Genomic DNA, 19,589 nt, shown 5'->3' with positions numbered 1-19,589 from the left:
TAAAGCCTGCACATGAGAAGGGAAATGAATGTAGCTGTATTCTGATTGTTGGGTTTTGTTGAAAGAGACCTATGGCATGGCTGTCTTAGAAATGAGTTTATTGGAGATTTCTAGTGTATTCTGATATATGTGTGTTAGTTCCTCCACTTGAGGACATGGTTTCCTTACACAACATGCTAGTTTGTTGGGGTTTCCTTTTTATGTTGTGCAGCAGGTAAGAGTTGTTTAAGTTACAGTTTGTTTCCCTGGGAAGAACTTCCTGAGTCTGGGCTGAATGGCAACAACACATGTACTTGGGTTCATATGTAGTTGTGGGTATTTTTTTGGTACTTTCTGTATTATTTCGTTGTGTCTGCTCTACTGGATACTGTTTGAAGAGGTGGCTACATTAAGGTGTAGTTCAAAGTGGCAGAAAACCATATGAAGCTGAGAACTTGATCCAGAAATTGATTGTGAAAGGTTCTGAAAGCATTTTGTTTTCCCCTGCTCTGTCAGTGTCTTTGCTGAATGAACACTTAACTCCTAAGCCCACTGTTCTCAGACTGGTTAGATTGTGTGATTTTTATCTTTTTTCACCTCCTCCAGCAATAGGAAAGCATTACTGCAGCCTTTGAAAGGCCCAAAGGTTTGATAGAATTATGCTGCAATGCAGGCTTTCCTCCTGATCCTGTGCAGTCACTGTGATGTGAAGAGTAGGAACCTTTTTCTCCTTATCCTTTTCTTTCTTTCAAATCACCAATTAAATACCTTAGAAAAAGCAGGCTATTGGGGAAGATAGTTTTCTATACATAATAAGAAAAGTTGAAGAAGAAGAGATTCAGAGAGGCAGCAGCTTTCTAGGTTATGCCTGGAGGATTATTCAGATTCAGGAAGGACTTCAGAACACAGGGCTCAACCTCAACATCTTTTCAAATTCCTAACTAAACTAAAGACAGATCATTTTCTCAGCATTTATCTGTAAATGCAAAAGCATTTTAAGGGCATTTTCACTGGCTGTTATCAGAGTAGTCTGAAGACATAATTAATGCTTTCTGGTCCCATTTTTTTCAAGGTGCTATATGGGATGAGGAAGGAGTGGACCCTTTAAAGAGGGTCTTAAGGTTTCAAAAACTAGAAGAATAACAATGTTTTAAGGTAACCCATGAGGAAAGAGAGACATAAGAAATGCAAATCACATTGCAGCTAATCTTCAAAGATTGGGATTAGAACCAAGTTGGTTTTTTCTGCCTCCTCTTTTTCCTATCTGTGTAAATATAGACATATTTTTATTCTGGAATTTCAATTCTAAAATCCTTAAGTTAAATCTGAAGTTCTTAAACTACAAAGAAGTTGTTTCCTGAACAGATGACAGGGTAATCATGAGGGTTTTGCTTCCTCTTCCTCTCTTTTGTGGCTCTGTCTCATTGAGGTTTGCAAGAAAAAGCTCATGAACTCTTCCAGTGGACAAAGGCTGAAGCTTCTTGTGTATAATCACAAGCAGGCTGACAGAGACACTCTATCAAAGTGGCAGTTATTGTGTATGGAAGATTAGTGATAGACAGGAAAGATTTTGTTATGTAGTCTTTCCTTAACCATGAACATTTTCAGTTGTGTGACCTTTTCTGGTTTAATTAGTGTAACTCTTAAAAGTGCAGGGCATCATGATTACAGAAGACAAATGTTGTTCAGCTGTATTGCAAAGCTTATCTCCTGAATTGGGTATAAGGTATGAAGGATCTTCTTGAAAAATCGAGTTCACATCCATATTTCTAATACCAGCCATACCTCTGGTATTTTTGCTACTGCTGTCAGCTTGTATGTTTTTGTGTAAAGGTCTTAAGATGCATTGAGACTTCTATAAATGTTTTTAAAGAAAGCAGTGATTTGAATATGTGTGGCTGAAAAAGACATTTCCTGCAGTTGAGCCATATTTGGTTCTCAGGTAATACATATGAAAATGTGAATTATTCATTCATATCCACACATTTTTCAGTTTGGTTCTGGGGAGAGTAAAAGCAGCAAGGGACAAAATACTGAAGATTCATGATGTCATGATGTCATGAAGCTTGACTAACTCTCTATATTGTGTTGTCATTTAATAACTTCTGGCAAAGTTTGTGTTGTTTTTGTTCTGTCTTTGGAAATGCAGTTTATTTGCTTAGAAAGCAATGGCTCTGTAGTATTTTCAGATGGACTGTGATAACTTGGGATGTTCCAGTCTCTATTGAAGATGTGTCTTAGAGTAATGCAGCCAGGTTGTCTCTCCTACATAATTATAATTTTTGCTTTCTTTCCAAAATTCTGGACATGATGCTGTTTTTGTTGTTTACAGTAAGCATTTGAATATCTACTGTCTTAATTGATGTAAGTTTTAGGTCAAATCTTAATATAAAAGCTTAGGAAATATAGATAAGCACAGTTTCTGCTTCTTAAATGTTGTCTTTATAGTTTATCACAATTATGGAGACTATTCTGATGGAAAAAGTGTTCAGGACTTTGTAACCGATTTAGAATTATGTGCATGTATTTGTATAATGTTCATCAAATCAGAAGAGGCATGAAGACATTTTAGAAGCAGCTATTACAGTTTAATACTGGTTTTATATTTATTATGCAAATGACCTTGTATAAACTTTAATTTATTTGCCTTAAGTACTAAAAAAAATAACATTTTTAGGTGGCATTTTTATTTGGTTGCTCCATTCTGTACTTACAAAAGGTTAGCTGTGGGAATGTGTTTTATAGAGGTTTTTTTTAATGACTTGCCATTGTGTAGTTGAATAAATAATTTGCATTTGAAATGTGAAAAAGTCAGGACCACTTAGATTCCTTCACTCTTGCAAGCTGGTCTGCCTTTTTGTCTAAGCTAAATCAGAAGAACGTGTTTGCACACGTGAGGAAAGCCAATATCCAAAACATGACAAAAGAAAAGGTTTCTTGTACCCAGTGGTCCACAGTGGATCAGCAGTGTTGTAGAGCAGTGAGATTTTCGAGGTTTAACAGGAAAATCTTACAAAGACTTCAGTTCAAAAAACCAAAAAAAACAACTTTAAATATAGAAAAATAGTAAATCTCCTGTTTACCTTTATTTTTGACCTTATTTTACAGCTCCTCAACCATACAGTCAATACAGTGGTTAGACTTGTCAAAGGCCATCCATATAGCTTGAATGTTGGGCATGATGGCATCTCCTCTAGGAATGCTAAGAGGTCTCCCAGATGTAGGTGGGTAGAGGTATTGACATGACTTAGACCCTTACTGCCTACTTATGAAAAACAACTTTAGTTTGGCATCTGTGATATTTTAGCAGCATAAATTTTTAGTTATGGCACATGTGTATCAGAGACAACCAAAGCTTTCTGGTTTTCCTATACAGCTTGGCACACAGATCAGGGAAGTTCTGTTTTGAACTTCAGTACAAAATGGAAATCCTGTAGCTGGCAACTATTTCCAGACACAGATCTGCACTTAGTGTGCTTTTAGTAATTTATTATTGTCTCGTGAATTAGTTGTTTCTTCTACCTGTTTTAGGTTTTATTTTATTTGGTGATGTGGCTTTGTTAAGACCTCATGAGTTTGATCTCCTTTCTAAGGAAAATTCACAGGACCTGGTATTTTGGCTTCAATTTTTCTTTTAAACACACTACTCTTTGTAGCAGAGCACAGCTTGACTGATGACAGCCTAATGATAGAAAAGTTTGCTTTGAAATAGGGTTTGGTTTAGAGCAGGAAGGACTGATGTGGTCTTGTAAGGGAAATGTGATGAAGGAACAGGGAATATTTCTACTGTGTTGTTAGGAGATCTTATGCTTTCCCTATTTTTTCTTGGTTTTATCTGTGTGTATTTCTCTGTATTACTGAAGATGCATTTCATTTCCTAAGTTCAGAGTGGTGGTTTTGTGTTAAATTCAGTTTGGTGCATATTCATTAGCATTTTTTGTTATTTGGAAGAAATTGCAGTCTTGCAGAACTGGAAAATGTAATTTGAGATTTTTCTGAACTTGGAACTTTTCCTCATTGTTAATAGTTGTTTAATTTTTGGGCAGCTCATCAGTTGAATGCATTTGTGTGAACATTGTGTACCTTCCATACCTCATATGTGCTGCTGTGTGGATCATATTCTCCTCACTAACAAACAAGAGACGTCATTGGAGTAAGAAATACTAACATTGATGCCAACTACTGCAAAAATCCAAGAGTTTTCATTGGTAGAGGCAAAAAAAATCTTGTGCTTCAAGGCCTAAGACACAGATCAGTGAAGTGGGAAAAGTTTTTTTATACATGTGCAGACAGATGGGCCTTGACTGGTTTCTGAAACATGCAGTTATGGCTGTTGTCTGAAGTTCTTGATTTAATAAAATGTAAGTGTCTAGTACAGCAGGATCTAAGGAATCCCAAAGGATTGAATATAGCAGTTGCCCTGTTTTTATGATAATATTACCCTTTGCCCTCTTGTTTATCACCTATGAAATTGATCACATTTTCAGTGATATTAAATTAGTATTGCAGGCTTAGACTCTAGATGCAAATTAACTTTTGATTAAATCTTCATTGATTTCAGGTGATGTATGAATTTCAGTCAAAGTATATGAAAGTAATATTTAAAAATGCCATTTCTGTAATGTAGTAGTGACTACATGGGAAATTTTGCTGTCCTTCTAGTGATTGCAGAAGCAAAGTTTTCTCTCCTTGGTATGCAATAAACCTTGTGAGATGCATTCTGCCTGGAGAGCATTACAGCTTAAATAAGGAAAAACTGTGGAACTGTAATTAAATACAAATTGCAGTGCTAAAGCACACTCAACAAATTATCACTTGATAGAGTTTTCATGGTTCTGAGGAGGCTCTTTTAGATGTAGGTAAATTTGAATGCTCTTGCTTTAATTCTACACTTCTGCTATAAAAACTTACTCTGTTGCCAACTTTCTAGTTTCTATTTGTGCTTCAGACTTACTAGCTTTTCAAAAGAAAGGTTTGGGTTTTTTTCCCCCTTAACTCAAAACTCGGATAAACTCTTGCTCATATGTTTTACTGTTTCTTAAGTGCAGCCTTGGTCATCAGGGTATGACTCTTGCTTTATTAAACTGTAGCTGCTGGGCAGTTTTTGGGAGCTCACTGGGCTTGCATTCACTGGTGAACTGTTCCAGGCTGTAATAGCAGCCTTTGCCATGCATTGACAGTGTGTGACATTAACAGTATTTATAAAAATGAGACACCAAGGAGCAGCTGTGGAAGATGAAGAACTTGTGTTTCAGCATAAGGTCTTTGTTCTAATATTTCTTATTATAATATTGAGGATTAAGTTAAAGAGAGAGAGAGATGCACTCAAAATACAGGACTAAAAAAAATTAATACAATTTTTTGGTTTAGTTTCATTTAACTTTTCAGTTGCTGGCTTATAATCAGTCTTCTTGCTTAAACTGAAATAAGCACATTTAGTACAAAATGAACTTGAAATTTCGAAGCACTTACAAAAAAGAATTCTGAATAATCAGTGTTTGAAGGTGCATTAATATTTTATATTGAACTGTTTATTAATTGCCAGAGAGATGTTTTCATTTTCCTTTACTTTTGGAAAATTAAAGTATTGGTATAAGCTATGACAGGCTGCTGCCAAAGATCTCTGAAAAATTCTAATAAACTGAGATCAATCTGGCTGAGATTTTGTGGTGGGGGTGTAGCTGTTTTGGCAGTAATGGGACCAAAGGAGATTGGTAGTGGTGGTGGGTGCTTTCAAGCATGCAGAGGATTGTTTCTAGTGGTCCTTCTTGCTTTCCATCTTCTTAATGGAATGTGAAATACAAGGTTTGGATTTCATCTTAATGCAGCTGAAGTTTGGTCTTTTAATCGTGAGGTCCAAAGTTTTTATCTGTTGAAATTCTTGGGAAAAAGATGAGTCCTTCAGAGCTGCATTTTTTCCTGAAATACTACTCTAATTTAAAGAATTCATGTCAAACTTGTAGATCAGAGACAGATTATATACAAGCACATTACTATATTACTATGTACTAGGGGAAATATATCACAAAGAATTTCTATTTAAAAGGGAATTCTAAGAAAAGGAAATGTACAGATCTGATTATTTTGGAGGGCAGGCAATGAGAATTGCTTGTCTCCAGCCTGAACTTAAGTGCATTAGGTACTGAAATACTAATTAGGAAAATAGACTGGATGATATTTTTTTTTTTCATTTCAAATGTTGAATCTTCTGCTTTCTCTTTTCCTCTGTTGTGCCCAGGATTTATTCTTCTAGTGATTAAAAATACTCCAGTGTGGGTAGTAAAACTGTAAGCTTGATAGCATATCGTGCAGTATTGCCTAGCAAAATTTTATTTCATTTACCATAACTGTTTAAATGATGCTGAGTATATGTGTGTTTTCTTTCATCATTCCTTGATTATTGTTCTCTAGTCTTCTTCAATGCATTACTTGAAGGTCATTTTAATATATTATAAATATTCTCATTAATGCATCCTTTTAATGACTCCAGGCCTAGATATATTTAATTTAGTTACCAGAATTTGTATTTATTTTTCCCTCTTTTTCTCTGTAACTATCTGAAATGTCATATGATGTCTTTCAGCTTTTGCCTGTTCAGTGACTACAGGACACTTGTGGTTTTGTGCTTAGAGCAATTCCAGCTATCAATTTTCTGGAGAGCAATTATCCTAAATCCACTTCAAACTACAATGGAGTTGCTCGCAGCTTTGTCCAATTCAATATGAAGGAATTCTTTTAAATTCTCTTAAATCCCTACTGGGCTTAGAAAAGGATGAACTGTATGGTGGTTGTGTTGATCTTACTGTTTTCATTGTAGTTAGTAAGTGTTAGTTTTTCCCCAATGTTTCCTCAAAATGTTTTCCAGTTCTGTTTTCCTGTGAGCTTGGTGATGTCCTGTTCTTAGTTTGCTGCCTTGAGCTTTGACTTGGGTTGCTGGATGGATAACTGCTGAACTGAGAACACTGCAGAGACAGCTTTTAGAAAATACATATTTTTAAAATTCATTCTCTTTCTCTTTGATAAAATCATGATGAATTTGATTAGGAGAATAATTTATTTTTATATTATTTGGTTAGGCTTTCTCCTCTGTGTCCCAGTCTGCCCTCAGCCCCTTAAAGAGAAGGCCTGTAAAGCAAAATAGTAGTAGAGAGTAACACAGTACCATTACAAGTATCTTGGGTTTTTCTTTACACAACAGCACTTTGTTGTATATTTGATGCTTGAAGCTCATCAGGTGTGAGCCTACAGCTCAAATGTGGACTGGAATTTGAGGGGAAACCAGTGTACCTTTCACTGAAGTGGAAGCCAGTTTATAGTGGGGACTAACCTTAATTTAGTACTGCTTTTGCCAGTCAGTTTTCTGTGGGCAAAATGACTGCCTGGTTAGCAGCAGAAGAGAATGTGTGTTGAAAAGCTGAAGGAAAAAAGCTAATAATTTTCTGCACCTGACCTCACAGAGGAACCTCTTCCTTCCCCCAAGCCAACCATGATAAAATGCCATAAATTTTCTCCACATGTTCTAGCTGTGCTTAAGCAGACGATATGGAAGATTTGAAGCTGTAACAAGATACCTTTCCTCCTGAAGAGTGGGACTGAATTTCAGCTTGTTCTTTTCTGAATGTTTTCTTTTGGCTAGACATTTGGATTGTTTTTTTTTGACTTTTTTTCTCCACAGGATATCTGCTTGTGAAGGGTAACATTGTTGGATGTACATTTCAGCATTTAATTTTTTGGCTCAATGACCCAAAGCTCCTTTTTTTGTTGTTTTGGGGAGGGAGTAGATTAGTGTTAGTGGCATGTCTTATGTAAAAGATAAACTTCATCACTTAGTGCTCAAGCCTAAAGACAAAGATGCAAAACAAAGAAAATGGAACATTAGCTTGCAATATTTATTTTGAAATTGATTTATGCAGATTAAAGTTGGTTTCTCTATGTAACATTTGCCAAAATTTTATAATGATTCTTTCTGAGTGCAGAATTGAGTGAAATGTATCATACTGTGATATAAATGCCTTTTAAGAAAAGTTAGATTTTATAATAGGAAGGTTGGTTATAAAAATGTTAAACTAAATAGGTAAATTCTTGGTGCAAATCCTTTGGGAAGCACAGTTACACTTGGGATACAATCAGTTTGCCTCTGTTTTTAAGATGAAATTCTTCTGCCTTTTTTAGCCTCTATTATCTAAGAAGAACCTCTTGGGTTTCTACTAATGCATATTCCTGAAAAAGTCACATCCAAATCCACAAGAGTGTGTCTCAATATTGTAACCATTAAACCAAAATTCTTATCCTAATACTTTAAAGAATGCCTGTTGTCCTGCCTTTTGAAAGAGTGAGCCATGTTGTGTCTTGAAGTTAACAAAAGCATGACAGTGAAGTCAAAACTAGTCTTTCCTCAGGAATGCCTTCAGTGTGTTTCAGAAAGTGGTGAAGGCAGGCAGACATTGGCAGAAGTGCCAAGGGCTTGTAGCCCAAATTTCTGCTTATTCAGTGTGTTTAATAAAACAGGGAAGAGAAGGCAAATTTTTCATTGCTAAGATTTGAAAGGTATATTTTGAAGCAGCTTGAAATGTTTTTAATAATAATGAGCTAGGTCTCAGTCTAGTTTTACGCCCAAAGTTCTTGTGCTACAAAGTGATTTGGAGTAACTGTGGATTGCTGTTTGCGATTTGAACAATGCGGGGAATTTTTGCATTGTGGGAATCCCCTGCTCAGGTGACCGGGATTCAGTGGCCACCAGAGACACGGAGTGCGAAAGTGGTCATTGATTAAGGAGGAGAAATCTCTTACAGGCTGTGACCTCAGATCAGTTCCTCAGCTCTTTCTTCTGCTGTGTTGCATCTGTGTGCAAAGGGTTATGTTACTCTTTGGACCAGATTCCCTCCCTTTGTATACCTGTGCTGGCTGATTTCACTGGGGTTACTTCTGGTCAGTACAGATGTAAGGTGAGAAGCAAGGTTTCTGTTTACGTTGTCAAAGACATTTGATTTCTTTTTAAATTTCAGTATTCAACTTGTGTGTAGAATATAGACCAGTATTTTCTTAACATGCAAGATAAGGAGGAAGAAGTTAAGATGATGAAGTCTTCAGAATATTAGACTATGAGCAGGTCAAAGGTTAATGTACTAACAGGTGAGGTGCTCTGGAAATCAGTCCCTTTCCTATACAAAGCTAGGTTTTAGATGCTTATGAATTTTGGATATACAGAGGAGCTCCTGGATGTCAGTGAGGATGTCAGTCATGTTGTTTCACACTTCAACTCTGTCGTACAAGGGAAGGCCATTGCAGTCCGCAGTGTTCCTCCTCTGGATATGCTAATGCACTGTGAAAGTACACATCATGCCTGGATGGGCCCTGCTGATAAAATACTGCCTTGAGATCTCCCAAAGTGCTAATGTGTCAAAGTGCCCGCAAGCAGAGGTGAATAATACTGCTTTGTAAAGGTCACGTCTGCTGAAGTTAGCTACTGCGTCCTTCTCGCGTGGGGCTGGACTCCACTTGGGGAAGTTCTGTTGTTCTTTGCAACCTCAAAATCCACAGTTCAATGGGTGGAATCAATAGGGCTGATAAAGTGTCTTAAATTAGACAGTGGGAAAGAAGCAAACACTGAAAGCTTTAAAGCCTTACTTAGCTGGCTGTTTGAGTTAGGGTGGTTGTCTGATTTCAAGTCTTGCCTACTGCACTGTTCCCCAAAGTGTGTTACCTGTTCTGGAATTGCCTTATTCTCATTTCCAGACTTCCTGTGCTTCTTTACTTTCTAATGAGTAAAACTCTTCCACTTCTTGCAATGATTCCTGGTAGTTACCTAGGACCATTTGCCAAGCAAAGTTAGTAGTTACTCTCACTGGTGGATGAACACATTTTAAAAAACCCCAAAACAACAACAACAACAACAAAACCAAAAAACAAACAAACAAAAACAAACCCAAAAAACCAAAACAAACAAAAAACCCAGCTACCTTATAGTTTTCTTTAATATTACATTTTTCAGTAGCATTTGACTCTTCCCTCTTATTAAAAGCCTTATGCCTTTTTTTTCCTCTAAGGCTTTTAATATTTAATATCATTCATAAAATATTGTGAGCATGGCGTATAATTTGTGTATGTAATATTAAATAAAAAAATAGGTGCAACTAAAGCATAACTTCAGTTATGCTCGTGCAATTTTATTTGGGATCTGGTTATTAAACACTTTTCATGAAATGTGTATGTGAAACTTACATGTGTCAATATCGCGAAAAAAAAGAAAATCTTCAAATAACTTCTGGCTGTAATGCAATGTATCAGACTTGTCAGCTGTTTCTAGTGTCTTGCAGGACATTTGTGTTCATAGATAACCTCTCATCCTGGACTTCATTATTTACAAAAGTATGTGTCCATCATGCACGCTGTGTCATTTCAGACCTAAATCTCTGAGTTCTAGATGATCTGGCATTTTTTCTACTGTGAGGAAGAGACATTTCCCAATTAGTGAGGAAAAGGTTTATCTCTTCTCTGTAGTTATGGGACTACAGTCTGAAGTGAAACTCTGCGAAGAGGAGATGCCCTTCCTCCTTTAGTTTCCTAATTTGTTTCTCCACGAATACCTGTTCCTTCACCCCACTTGGTTAGCTTAGAAGTTCTGATTCACCAGAATGGTCTGTTCTCTAAATGTTTGCTTAAAAAGGAAAAGCATTCTGAGTCCACTTTTAGGAGTATGTTTAAGTAATGTTCTTTCTTCTGTTCAACCAGTGTTTTCATTGCTAGGCATTTAAAGGATAGATGAGAGTTCATCTTCCAAGCAAATACTTTGCTGATTGTTTCTATGCACTGTGGTTGTTGCTTATTTAAGTTAGGCAAGCCACTGCCCAGCGTCACAGTGTTTTGTTTGGCTTTGATTTTTCCCTTCCTGATGTCTCTTGAAGACTAACTGGTAGGTTGGGTAATTCCAAGTTTGGTATCTTACCTTTACATTTTCTTTTCTGTTTTTCTTTGAAGCTCTGGTTGCAGTCACTGCTTTTGCTTCACTGATGAGAGTAAGTTTATTCTCAAACACTCACAAAGTAGGTATCTGATGATTTGTGTACCGTGCCAACTGCAAGGTGTCTGGCTTCCTACAGGACAGTCCTTCTTTGTGTATGTAAATAAAGTGTAGAGATCTCCCTCCATAGAATAGAATTGTAAAGGTTGGGAAAGACCTCTAAGATCACGTAATCCAACCATTAACCCAGCACTCACAAGTCCACCACTAAACCATATCCTTAAGCACCACATCTACATGTTTTTTGGATACTTCCTGGGATGGTGATTCAACCACCTCCCTGGGGAGCCTGTTCCAGTGCCTGACCACCCTTTCAGTGAAGAAAATTTTCCTAATATCCAATCTAAACCTCCTCTGGTGCAACTGCTTAAACTTGCAGCGTCTTGCAGTTCTGTTAGGTCTGTGCTACACAAGGTCATTCTTACGTTATTTGTCTAGCTTCAGCTGCCAAATGCTGTTTCCAATGCACTTGGGTGCTTGTTTAGAATTTGTGCTCTGTCTTTGAAGTCTTCTGTTATTAGAAAACCCAGTGGAAGAGCCACCAGCATCTCCAGTGCTCTTACTTTCCACTGCTCTAAAATGTCTGTTCTCTGGCATTTGTGAGGAGTAATGCTGGGTCATGGATGGCTTGGACCTCATCCACCCTCAACCTTTCTGAAGGGCTGAGGCAATGAGGGCAAGGGAAAGGCTTGATTCTGTCAGCTTTTAAAATTTTTTTCTTGTCTAAGAATACAACTTACAAATTGAATAGAACCAAACCGCCTCTTTCTCCTAGGGCTTGATGTCTCCTTGAGTGCAGTGGGGCATAAAGACAGATAATTCACATTACTTGTTGCTTGGTACACCAAGAATGGTGTATCACACATGACTATGTTTAACCATAGCTTTTAATTACATGACAATGTGTTAAACATGGCATTTTAAAATGCTTACAAATTTTGAGCAGCAGCAAAATAAAACCTGACATTGGTTTATAGTAAAAGTAAATAAAGTATCTTCCTAAGAGGATCCCATGTGGCTAGATACATTTTTTTTCCCTGGAATTCTTGTTATATGGTTCATTGGAAAACTCAATAAACTGTGCCACTTTGTTTCACTTGCTTAGTGTTTGAAAAATGCTGTCTAATGGGAATAAATTTGATTTAAAACTCAAAAACGCACAAAAGTAGTACAGACTAGATAACAGTCAAGACAAAGATCCTGAAGATATTTTGAATTTACAGAAGTAAGTTGCAAATAAAATCTAAAGTAGTGTGGGTACATATGAGGTGGAAGTTACCATGATGAGTGTACACTTGACTAAATGGCAAGTCCAAAACCAGTATTTGGGTGTACTGAAAGTAAGGCACTTCTACCTAGCATAGGCCATTTGGTCATCTTGAATGTAGTCCAGGAGAACTTTACTCCCTGCAGTAAGTGACTGATCCAGGCTCTTAGTTCGTCTCCCATACTATCAAGCTGAGCTACTTGATTCTTTACCTACATGTGAGTTGTTTTTTTTTTTTCCCTTGCATTTCAGCAGCTTCCTCTTTTGATTCCAGTGTTTTCATAGTTCAGCAAAGATTATGTGTACACCTGGTAAATTATCTTTCCTCTTCTCTAAGCATTAGGATGGGGAGTTACTAGGGAAATGCAGTACATCTCTATTTGCTTTTGTTAAACAAAAGCCAACCTCAATATTAACTTTTCCAGACATTTTCCTGAGTTAGCCACAGAAAACATCTTCAGTAATTTTTTTCTACCTGTGGAAGCCCGGCAGTTGGATTGGCAGGAGGTCAGCCAATAATGTGCCACTTTATATTCAGGTTAATAGTCATGCACGAGTAACACAGGAATGATTTTTTAATGAATGGGCAAGCAATTGACAGTTACAATTGAGATCTCGTTGTATTGATACCTTATAACTATCAGCTATATATATATATATCTTTCAAAGAAAACACCATGCTAATTGATAGCCACCTTTTGTTTATAATGATTAATAATATAAAATTAATATAAAATTAATTGTCTGCAGTGGGTATAGAAAGAGATGATCTATGCTAATCAATTATAAATGAAACCTTAGTATTTGGTAATTCTGACAGTGATCTCCGGAAATAATTTCTTAAAAGGAATGTCTTTTTGAGTAATATTTTTTTTCCTAGACATTAGTGTTGGAAATTGAAATGATATTGAGCATTTTTACCTTCTCTTTTCTGGTGTTTGAGCTGCCTTTTTTTTTTTTTTTTTTTTTTTTTTTTTTTTTTTTTTTTTTTTTTTTTCCCCACTTTTTCTCACTTAGCTAAATGGAAGAGTTCTCCAGTGCTTTTTTGGCTGGAAAGTAGGGTTGAGTTTGGGGAGTGGGGATGGAAAGAAAAATAGGATTAAAACATAAATTTGAGGAAGTATTTTATTTCTAGACTGAACATTATTTTGTCTCATACATTAAGCTGCTGCACCTACTCTCCCCATCCTTTTTCTTCCTGGAGGGCTTCGCCTGAGGTCCAGACAACCTCCCTGACCACCCTTCACCACTGACCTCTGAGTTACCACTCACATCTAGAGGTTTAAGTGTGTCCTTCCTATGGAAGGTTGTATTTGCCCCCTCACAGTTTTTTCCAAGCTTCCTTGGTTTCTTAAGCATGGGGAAAATTCTGGTAACATGTAGACAGTAGCAGGTGAGGGTTTACGAAGTGTATCGTTCAAAAGTAGCACCAGGAGTTTGATGATACTGCACAAGCTGAAAAGGAAATTTCCTGGGTTATGGAGGGACAGATTCTTTCAATTGAAGGGAGTGCACACCTCAGCAGTCAGCATTAAGAACATTTTTTAATCAAAGATTAAAATCATTAGGATTTTTTAAATCAAATTAAAAAAATAATAATAAAAAAGACTTTTTTTGACAGGTGTCCCTTGTGGCTCTTGCACAATGTATTTCCGTGCCTTTCCTTCTGTGCATGTGATGGAGAAGTGAGTTGATATACATCTGCCTGCTGTTTGCAAGGTCCACATTGGGAGTAAGGAAGGGCAAGGAGAAAAATGTACCCCTTTTTGTAAATTTTTGGTGCTGTTTTGGTGCTGCTTGTCTTGGGGATCCCTTTAATGATGATACACTAATATGTTAAAGAGGAATGTCCGCATATCTCATTTGAATGGAAGGGTTATTGTACTTGATTTGTTTGCTGCAGTTGTAAGCTCTCTGGAGTAATGACCTTTCTTGTGTGGTTTGTAAAGTGCTGTGTTTGCTCTTGATGTCCTGCAAATTGCTGTAAAAATTAATACAGAGAGTAATGTAGCAGCACTTACCTCTTATTCTTTTTCTATATCCAATGTAATAAAATTATACAATTATGATTGAAGAAGATACAGAGATAATGTAGTCTAAACGCTGTTGTTTCCAAGAAATTAGAAGCCATTTGCCAACCTTTAAAGTATTTTTTTTAATTCAGTGAAGATGGATATGTAAATTTGGGTTTGAAAAATTCTGCTTTTATGTAGCTATTAACCTAATTTTGAAGACGTTTTTAAATATTTAGTTAACATATCTATAGAGTCCAGTAATGTTTCAGCATGTGCTCTTTAAAAGGTCTGTCACAGTTACTTTGCTTCAGGTATTTATGAACATAGGAACCAAAATAAGATTGATTACAATTACATAAAAAAATTAAGTATCTTAAAATTTGACCCAAGTTTTGTAATTTTTTTTTAAGTGATAAAAATAAAAGTAATTTTTCCCATTTCGAAACCTAGATATTGGTTTTTGCAGTATTTTTGGTAGTATTTAGTGGTTTTTTAAGACTTTAAATTGCAGACTCAGTGCATTATATGATAAATTTAATCCAGAGAAAAACTAGAAAATTGTTCTGGGGCAGCCTGTTTGTTTTATTATTTTTTTAAGTGCCATGATTTTGGGAATTGCCATCTGTGCCTTTTAGAAGAGGGAGTTTTGTGATACATGGGGTACCATGTATTGAACAGAGATTGATATTGAATGGCTGCTGCTGTTCTGCAGTAACAAATCCCCTTATGAATGGCTGTGGAAAGTTTAAAGGTTATTATCTCATGTTTGTTTACTTTGTAAAGATAAGATTTCAGAGAAAATCGAAGGGTACTGTCTGAAATTCCCAGTCATTGCAGTTCCATGGACAGCATCGATCCCTTCCTAGAGGTTGCCGGGGACTCATTGTCTCCCTGTTCATTATAGGCTGCTGCTGAAATCTCCAATATTTCAGGTTTGCAATTCTTTTATTGTTGTTTTGGCAGTTTGTCAAAATTAAATGGCTTAACCAAATCAATACACTGTCTTGCTCAGTAACATCTGCATTTCACATGTCAAGATATTTTGTATTTTGAATGCAGTCACAATGGAATGAGCCACAGTGATTGCAAAAAGAACCTTTTGCCCCTCTGAAGCCCTCTGACTGTAAGGAAACTTTCCGGAAAATAAACTTTGCTCGGTTATGCAATCACAGCTTCCACTGAGATCAGTGGTGATTGCACACATGTGCCCGTGGGGAGGAGTGAGTCGGTAAAGAATAGATGCAGCAAGGTCAAAGACAGAATATAAGCTACAATGATAATGAATTTTACCTTATTTAGAACAACTGTTGGTGTGTTTGTGTTTATTGGTGAGACAATTAATTGCATAGTAAGAAGTGAACAACTTCCTCTGTTGTGATGGCCTCTCTTTCCATGGGGGTGACAAAGCTTTTCTCACCAATTTAAATTGTGGTGATATGTGGCTTTAGATACATGTTTATCATTAGCTAAAATAACACAGCTGTTAAGACAAGGTTTATTGCCATACTTGTTCTGCATGCTAAGCACATTCTGTGTACATGTCAAACAAAATGCCAATTTAATCGGCCCCCTCAGAGTTTTCGAAGGAGTGATGATGAAAGTTTGGCAAGTTTATTTGCACCGTTCTGTACAAAATCTGCACGGCCATTATCTCCAGACACTTGCAATATGAAAAATGCCAATGGTGTTTTTACATACTTAAGAGACTAATAAGCTACAGATGTCAAAACTGTAAAGTTGAATTATCTTGAGCATGTATGAATATGGCAATACAGTTTTTTTAGATTTGTGTGGAGTTATTCTTAACCTGTGTTTTAGTACCCAGAGCTGTTTGTAGCATTTCTGAATGACCACTGATTTAGGAAAATTATTATCTGAATTGAGAACCCATCCTATAATGAAAAACGAAAATTCTGTATTAAAAGTAGGAGTCTTAATTAAACAATTAATTTCTTCTTAATTTGTTTGGAACAAGAATGTAGAGGGAAGTAAACCAAAGGAAAATGGCTTGGTTTAGACAATTGTTTCTACATTGTTGCCTGACACCCCAATAATAAAGACAGCAGGTTGGCACATTCAAGTTGCCAGACATATCATACAGTGGTGAAAAGCTGTCTGTCTGTCACAGAATAGATGGAGTCCAGTGCAAATGGTCAGGATGTTCCCCTGCTTCTGTTTCTGCAGTCAGTTTGCTTTTTTGCTTCATTTAACTATCCACCCTCTGCAGCCACACTGGTATAGGAGCTATAGCTTTTCACAAAATAAAACTTTATTCTTTCCAGGCAACATCTAAAGTATTTAATAATATACTTTATAATTTTCGTTCTTCCTTCACATCAGATGACAGTTTGAAGAGCTCAGGCTGAGGGAAAGGGAAATTCAGGCTAACATTTTTCACAGAGTCTATTTTGGGCATCAGCTCTGAGTGCCAAGCTTCAGAGGGAGGCTTTGACTTAAAGAGAAATCCTGTGCTCTTACCTTGTGCTCACTCAGGTTTGAGCTACAGGATTCAGCACCTCTGTCAGGCTTTAAATCTTTGAGACCGAGTACCCCAATTTAGTTACTCTTTTTGATAGACTGACTTATGTGGGCTGCCAGAGGTCAAATGAACCCACCCAGAATCAGACAAGAAAAAAAACTTGTCTGAATGCCCAGTTTTGTGCTTAACTTTCAAGACTGTCTTCTTGGGCCTCTCAGAAATCTCTTCTTTAATGACAAGCCAGGAAATCTTTTAACCAGACCTGAACTAACCATTTATGTACCCCTTTTTAATGCTTTCCAGACTAACAGTAATCTTTAAATACTGTTTTTCATGCATGAGTTTCTTGAGTTTATTGCTTTTTTTTTTTTTTTTTTTGGTCTCATTTATTCAACTCAAGTTAGTATTTGAAAAATAAGGAGATAAAATATGGAGAACTTACAAAACAGGGATAATTTTGTAGCCATGATTACATGTTAATGCTGATGTGTCTCTAATCAATTAAGTGTTTCCATCACAAGTGAGGAATAACTCAGGATTACTGAGTTCACAGGACAACTGATGGACTTCCATGGTACACCCACAAAGTGGATGATACTTTCATGAAGCAGAATGTAAATGTTTCCATTACAAGGTAATGGACAGCAGTGACTGATCAGCATGCTTAATTTTTACATTTTTTCTGTTAATCCCTGATCAGATAATTGCTCAAGGAATTTGCAGTGCCAGCGAAACGCGGATATGTTATTCTCAGGGGAAAGGTAGCTTATTGATATTTCAAATGTCAGTCCTCCAAGGGTATGAAACTAGTTTCCTCTGCATACAACATTTGTGCTTGCTCTTAAGAATTAACTACCTCCTCACCCATCCTGGAAATTATTCATGTCAACCTACCTAAGCACAGCAGCCAAATGATGCAAAACCTTTACCCAGTTTTGTTCTCCCATCCCTGCCCTAAATGTTACTGGGATTTCTGTGCTTATTGTAAAGATTTTCTATGAAAATGAAGTAATGCAACATAGGCACAGTTGGAAAGAGGTTAGTTTGTTTTCAATTGATAGATGCTTTTCCATTCATGTGTGACTAAGTTCTTTGCTCCTGACAAGTTATAACTGAAAATTAGTTGGACTAGGGGCAGATATTAAAACGAACAAACAGACTAGAAAAAAACCAAAATACATACCCAAACAAACAGAAAATTAATTTCAAATTACTGGATTTAGCAGAGTTGAGGTGACAGTGTCCTGATGTCCTATTAAGACCACAGTATGCAACAAAACCTTGTTTAAGCAGCTGCAGGAAGCTTGCACTTCCCTGTAGTCAGTTTTAGTTTAAAAATCTTTGTACTTGTTTGCTGGCAGCTTTTTTTGTTGTGGTAATGACAAAGAAGACATGACCTGGGAACTGGGGACATTACTAGCAAATAAATAGCAAGATTAGAAGAAAAAAGCATGTTTCATACTTTAACTAATGGGTACGTGACTGTGTTGTCTTGTAAGCTTGAATTCTGACAGCAGGTAACAGTCAAGGACAGTTTTATTATTGTAGTCTGAAAATGTGAATGTGAGTGCTTTCAGTTAGCTGGCACTGTTGTGTTTTGATGAAGAAGCCAGTTGTTTGCTCTTGCTATTTGTTGCAGGAATAGAGAACTGATGTTGTACCAGGGAGAAAAATAACAGGAGGGAGTGGAGAAAATTATTTTAGGTAATGCTGTATGTGGTAGCAGGAGTGTTTGAGGTCAGTATTAGTCAAGCAGTTGGCTGGTTAGATGCTGGCTGTGATGATTTTCTGCTCACAAACAACTTGTCTAGAAACCCTTTAATCACATCACCCGTAGGTATCCACAAGTTTTTTATGCAGAAATATTCACAGGGATGAATGCTTTATGACTGCCTTTAAGAATACCTTTCACAGCCAAGAAATATCATGCTTTCAGCCTCATGGTGTGATTTTTGGGCTTGTCCTGTGCAGGGCCAAGAGCTGGACTGGATGATCCTTTTGGGTCCCTTCCAACTCAGGGTGTTCTCTGGTACTATGATTCTGTAGGCATATTTGCTAGTGGATATAATCATATGCACATGTTTCTATGCCGCTTGTACATTGATACGAGTGGTTTTACTTTTTTGCCAATAGTAGTTTTGTAAAGTTATAGGCAGCCGGTTCTATACTGCTACTCAACACATTCCTCTAAAACAGACTTAGAGAAAGGTCTTAATCTTGTCTGGGGAGGGGATGAAGATCTCTTCTGCAGAACATGGTGATTCATCTTGCTGTGCTCAGTGAGGCCAGCCAGATACTAGGAAGTTGCTGAGCTGCTGAAACTTCTCTGCATAAGCTTTCAGCTCCAAAAAATACTTCTCTGCTCCTTGATTGGGGTATTGTTCTTAGTCATCTGAGCCCAGGATCTCATCACGCACCTCTGCCATGTGTGTAAGAACACAACTTTGTGCTTGGGGAAAAGCTAGATGAAACGTAGGTTTTGTTTAAGTGTTGGGAAGCCATTAGTCATTCTTAACCACCACTGACTGCAAAATATCACAAAATAGTATCTATTCCTTTTGAAAACTCTCTCCCTTGCTTATAAATTTCCCTTCTTGACTTACAGTGAAAAGCAGCTGTTGAAGACTTCAAAGATAGATGTCCTCTGGTAGCCTGATGTCAGTTCAAGGAGGAGACATCTTTTCAGCAGGTCAAAGAGGCTGCTGAAAGCTTATGGGGATTCTCTGCTTGGCAACTTCTGCCAGGGGCAGTGGAAGTTTTCTTCTTACATATTGGCTGAAGAAAGTTGAAGAATAAGTGGATTTATGCATATGAACTTAGAGATGACCT

General features: G+C 37.0%; 1 protein-coding gene across 4 annotated transcripts in view; it reads left to right on the top strand.

The window, feature by feature from the left end:
- The window catches only part of LDLRAD4 (low density lipoprotein receptor class A domain containing 4), a 273,819-nt gene that overhangs the window by 55,887 nt on the left and 198,343 nt on the right, over positions 1–19,589 (top strand). Inside the window, exon 1 of one of the 4 annotated variants that reach the window (XM_083872619.1) lies at positions 15,155–15,213. The exons of the other annotated variants lie outside the window; for them this stretch is intronic. The gene's annotated coding sequence lies outside the window, so the exon portion shown is untranslated. Of the gene's footprint in view, positions 1–15,154; positions 15,214–19,589 lie in introns of those variants that run through there. 4 annotated transcript variants of the gene reach the window in all.

The sequence above is a fragment of the Zosterops lateralis genome, assembly GCF_965231275.1.
Source record: "Zosterops lateralis genome assembly, chromosome: 1".
Classification (NCBI taxonomy): Eukaryota; Metazoa; Chordata; class Aves; order Passeriformes; family Zosteropidae; genus Zosterops; species Zosterops lateralis.
The sequence above is the reverse complement of the archived record's forward strand: the minus strand, read 5'-3'. Positions and strand labels throughout refer to the sequence as shown.